The sequence below is a fragment of the Littorina saxatilis genome, unplaced genomic scaffold, assembly GCF_037325665.1.
Source record: "Littorina saxatilis isolate snail1 unplaced genomic scaffold, US_GU_Lsax_2.0 scaffold_719, whole genome shotgun sequence".
Classification (NCBI taxonomy): domain Eukaryota; kingdom Metazoa; phylum Mollusca; class Gastropoda; order Littorinimorpha; family Littorinidae; genus Littorina; species Littorina saxatilis.
The window spans coordinates 13,089-18,302 of record NW_027126073.1 but is presented as its reverse complement, the minus strand read 5'-3'; the positions used below and the strand labels follow the sequence as shown (position 1 = coordinate 18,302).

Sequence of the window (5,214 nt, the reverse complement as noted above, 5' to 3'; positions counted from 1 at the left end):
GATCGAGGCTGGAGCAGACCTCCCCCGTCCAGATCCAGAGGTAGAGGGTCTAAGTGGGTGAGACCGCGAAGATCTGGAAACCACAGAGCTGTTGGCCAGTAAGGCGCGACCAAAATCAGTCTTGGTCGTTCCTGCAGATATTTTGCCAGCACCCTCGGAATCAGAGATGTCGGGGGATAGGCGTAAGCATCGAGGAGCCTCCACAAGAGAGTGAATGCGTCCAAGTGGAACGCATTCATGTCTCGAAAGGGGCTGACGTACCTGGGAAGCCGAGCGCTGAATCGAGTTGCGAACCGATCGATCAGAGGACGGTCCCACCTTGCCCACAGACGCTGTAGAACGTTGTGGGCGATGGTCCATTCTGTGGAGAGAACCTGATCGCCCCGACTGAGAATGTCGACCAGGGCGTTCAGTTTCCCCGGAACGAACTGGACTGACATCCGGACCTGATTGGTCTGGCACCAGAGCAGAATCTCCTCCGCCAACAGGTAGAGGGACCGAGAATTGGTGCCCCCCTGGTGGCGAAGGTAAGCTAAGCATGTGGTGTTGTTGTCCCCGTTGAAAATCAGAGGGGCCAAGGACAGGCCGAATGGGAGGGCCCGAAACTCGAACACTGTGCCCTCCCAAACGAACCGGAGCAGATGTCGGTACCCCGGGGCCACCAGGATGTGGAAGTAAGCATCCTGGAGGTCCCAGACATGGCCCAATCGTTTGGCCGGATGGCCAACCGGACCGACGAAGGGGTTTCCATCTTGAACTTGCACCTGTGAAGGTACAAGTTCAAGGTGGAGAGGTCCAACACCGGCCTGAACCGACCGTCCTTTTTGGGGACGGTGAACAGGCGGGAGCAGAACCCCGGAGAAGGCTGAGAAAGGGGGTAGACCGCCTTCTTCTCGACCAACGAGTTCACCTCGTCCTGAAGAGCCTGCCATCTGGCAGGGTCTCGAGGAGGGGGGAACGTCCAGGGTAGAGCGGACAATGGAGGTTGTGACGACAGCGGTAGAGAAAACCCCGACCACACCACCCTCAAGAAAAACTGGTTGCAGACCAGTCTGCCCCACATGCCGCGGGCCCGAAAAAGGGAACCGACGGACGAAAGAGGGGCAACTTGAGGGGGCGTCAACGTAGGGCCGGGACTCACTGAAAATTCTGCTGGCGGGCAGGCGCAGGCTTGCGACCACCCCCCCTGGTGGTGCTGCTTCCCCTTACCTGTCTGAGCACCCTTCGTCTTGCTTGGGAACGCAACAGGCGCCTAAGAGGAGGAAGAAGGAGGCAGTGAAACTGGCTTCTTCTTCTTCTGAGGCTGGGAGCTGGAGGTGACTGTAGCACTTCTCTTACTCCCCGCCGCCGTCGCCGAAGCAGCGAGGCCAACCATCAGAGAATCAGTGTTCCTCTGGCGTGTGGACTCCACCACAGAACGAACAGTGTCCGGATGAAAGAGGGAAGAAGGCTGAGAAAACGTGTTCCTCAGACTCTTCCTCATATCCGGAGGCACTATAGAAGTAGGCAGAAAATGATCACGGAACAGGGCCAATAAAGTGGACCCGTGTTCCAATGGCCAATTCTGCCGCAGACGACACGCACGATCGCACGGCATGCAAAGCCCGATCCACTCGAACCGTGTCAAGGACCCGAGTGGAATCGGACTCTGCCCGATCGGGAGGGTCCAACAGTGTGGACAGCGTGCTCATCCATGTCAAGGCCTGTGATTGAGCCTCGACTGTGGAAGAAACGGTGGCCTCAAGATTGTGGAACGAAGCAGAGCTCAGTTCCACCTTCTTGACCGAAGGCACCTCCCCAACGAACACATCACCGTCAGCCCCACCCTAAACACTCGAAGTCTGGAAAGGGAGAGTTCGAGAGTCAAAGGGAAAAGGGAGGGACGAAACAGATTGGACACGAGGAAACAGTGGAGGTGCGCCTCCCGAAGGAAAGCATGGCACTGAACCCGAGTCCTCCCGAGGAACATAGGTCGCGTTTGCACGTGAATCTGTACTCCTCAGGCGATGTGCTGCCGCTTCCACCGTGGCACTAAGACTAGGGTGGAACGCGAATTGCCGGCGGACGGATCGTTCATAAAACGAGCCGCCGGCAGACGCGGCGTGAGCCTCCCGCGCCCGGGCCGAAGCGGACTCAAAGGACGAGAGGGCGTCTCAGGGAAGGACGTCCTGAAACTGTTCAAACGTCCTTCTAGCTGTGCGAGGACGAGCCTCCTGCCTCTCGTCCTCAGACCCCGGGTCCAGGTCCTGTGTGTCAACACTAGACGACAGACGCTTAAGAGAGGCATCCGTGACGTCAAGACGCCGCGTGATGTCTGTCATGTACTGTTGGAAAGTACGAAGCATAGCTTCGGAAGTTCCATCAGAAACCGGCAAGGGTAGAGGATCAGTGTTAACCTCAGGGCGACCCTGATCCTCCTCCCTATCGTCCTCCGACTCACTCTCCTCTTCACTTCCCGACAACTCCTCAAAAGCAGGAGTGTAGGGAGCTTGAGGGGGAAGAGCCGAAAGCGATGAAGCAGGCTGTGAAGAAACGCCCACAGAAGCAAGAGGCCGCGAAGACCCCTGCCCCAAAAACGAAACGTCTCCAGCAGCCGAAGGGGGAGAAAAACAACAACCCTGCGACTGTTGGGTCAGCCCAGCCAACGAACCCCCGCCATTTATAGACTGAACAGGAACCCATCGGGTCTGATCAGAAAAGAAATGGTCCGGTCCGGTCCGGTCGGGGGTGCCGATCCGGTCCGGTAGGGTGGTCCGGTGTTCCGGTCCGGTGCCGGACCATCCGGAGGTCCCGTTCGGCACCGAACCATCGTACCCACAGAAGTGTTCGGGTGGTTAGGTCCGGACGTGGACATACCGTACCATCCGGACCCGTGGTCCGGTATGGTCCGGTTCGGTGCCAGACCATCCAGACCAACAGAGGTGGTCGGGTGGTCCGGCACCGGGCCATCCGGACCCGTAGGTCCGGACCCGTAGTTCCGGACCCGTAGGTCCGGTACCATCCGGAGGTCCTGTTCGGCACCGAACCATCCGTACGCACAGAAGTGTTCGGGTGGCTCGGTCCGGGCGTGGACGTACCGTACCATCCGGACCCGTAGGTCCGGTTCGGTGCCAGACCATCCGGACCAACAGAGGTGGTCGGGTGGTCCGGACCGGTCCGGTAGGGTGGTCCGGTGTTCCGGTCCGGTCCCGTACCATCCAGAGGTCCCGTTCGGCACCGAACCATCCGTACCCACAGAAGTGTTCGGGTGGTTCGGTCCGGACGTGGACACACCGTACCATCCGGACCCGTAAGTCCGGTGGTCCGGTGCCAGACCATCCGGACCAACAGAGTTGGTCGGGTGGTCCGGTCCGGACCGGACCACCGGTCCAGTACCGGACCATCCGGACCCGTAGGTCCGGTCCGGTCCCGCACCATCCGGAGGTCCCGTTCGGCACCGAACCACCCGTACCCACAGAAGTGTTCGGGTGGCTCGGTCCGGACGTGGACATACCGTACCATCCGGACCCGTAGGTCCGGTTCGGTGCCAGACCATCCGGACCAACAGAGGTGGTCGGGTGGTCCGGACCGATCCGATAGGGTGGTCCGGTGTTCCGGTCCTGTGGTCCGGCCCCGTACCATCCGGAGGTCCCGTACGGCACCGAACCATCCGTACCCACAGAAGTGTTCGGGTGGTTCGGTCCGGACGTGGACCTACCGTACCATCCGGACCCGTAGGTCCGGTATGGTCCGGTTCGGTGACAGACCATCCGGACCAACAGAGGTGGTCGGGTGGTCCGGTTCGGACCGGACCACTGGTCCGGTACCGGACCATCCGAACCCGTAGGTTCGGTCCGGTCCCGTAGCATCCGGAGGTCCCGTTCGGTACCGAACCATCCGTACCCACAAAAGTGTTCGGGTGGCTCGGTCGGACGTGGACATACCGTACCATCCGGACCCGTAGGTCCGGCATGGTCCGGTTCGGTGCCAGACCACCCGGACCAACAGAGGTGGTCGAGTGGTCCGGCCCCGACCGGACCACTGGTCCGGTACCGTACCATCCGGACCCGTAGGTCCGGTGGTCCGGTGTGTTCCGGTTCGGTGCCAGACCACCCAGACCAACAGAGGTGGTCGGGTGGTCCGGCCCCGACCGAACCACTGGTCCCGTACCGTACCATCCGGACCCGTAGGTCCGGGGGTCCGGCAAGGGCCAGAGGTACTGTCCCGCACCGGACCCTAAGGTCCGGTACGGTCCCGTACCATGGGTCCCGTCCGGACCAAACCCGGAGGTCAAGTCCAGTCGGGACCCGTGGGTCCGGTTCGATCCCGACCCGTAAGCCTGGAACGTTCCGGACCCTTGGTCCGGACCATCCGTCACCCGAACACCAGACGCTAAGGAATGGCGTGGGGTCAAGACGGTCCGGTCGGAGGTGTCGGTCTGAGCAACAGAAACAATGTTCCCGTCGCCCTGACCATTCGACAGAAGTACCACGTTCTGTCGAACACCTCCACGTCCAGTAACTAGTCGGCCGGAGCGTCTTATCAAGAGGGACAGCCACCAGTCACACGGACGTCAGAGGGAACCGTAGTAGCAGTGGTCGTAGGCACAAAGCCTGAAACCCCTGCCCCCACAGGACCGCCCTGAACGGGGTCAATTCGCATCCCAACCCCAGCGGGGAGGGAATTCAGAGACCCCGTCATCTCCTCCGATCTCCCCCCCCAGAAGGCCGAAACTACTGTCGAAACAGCAGCAGACGACCCAGCGAGGGAGTTCAGAGGAGGACCCGTGTCCCTCCTGGCTTCCACAGCGGTGGAAACCGAGGAGGGCACAGGAGAGGCACCGGAAAAGGAAGATTTTAATGCCAACTGCACCCGGTGTTCCCAGGCGGTCACCCATCCAAGTACTAACCGGGCCCGACGTTGCTTAACTTCGGTGGTCGGACGAGAACCGGTGTTTACAACGTGGTATGGCCGTTGGCTGTCAAAACCTGAGTCTCTCCAGTAGCCCCTAGATCGGATTCACCAACCCCCAAAGAGGGTTGGGAATCGACCTGCCCCCGGATTCGAGCCAGGGAGGAGAAGGAACCTTCCCCCCAGGCTTGAAACCGGGAGGAGCTGAAGCCTGAGACTGAGGGCCGGACAACGGCGTCGAAGGGGGGGAAGCTTGTTCCACTGAAGGAGAAGGAGAAAGAAGCTTTTTCTTTCCCCTCGACCTTCCCCGAACCTTCGACGGCG

The 5,214-nt window shown here is 60.6% G+C and overlaps 1 non-coding gene across 1 annotated transcript; it reads right to left on the bottom strand.

Moving 5' to 3' along the window:
* Positions 1–4,839: 4,839 nt before the first annotated feature.
* Positions 4,840–4,958, bottom strand: LOC138954521 (5S ribosomal RNA). Its single transcript, XR_011451879.1, has one exon. It is a non-coding gene; the product is annotated as a 5S ribosomal RNA (ribosomal RNA).
* Positions 4,959–5,214: the final 256 nt, after the last annotated feature.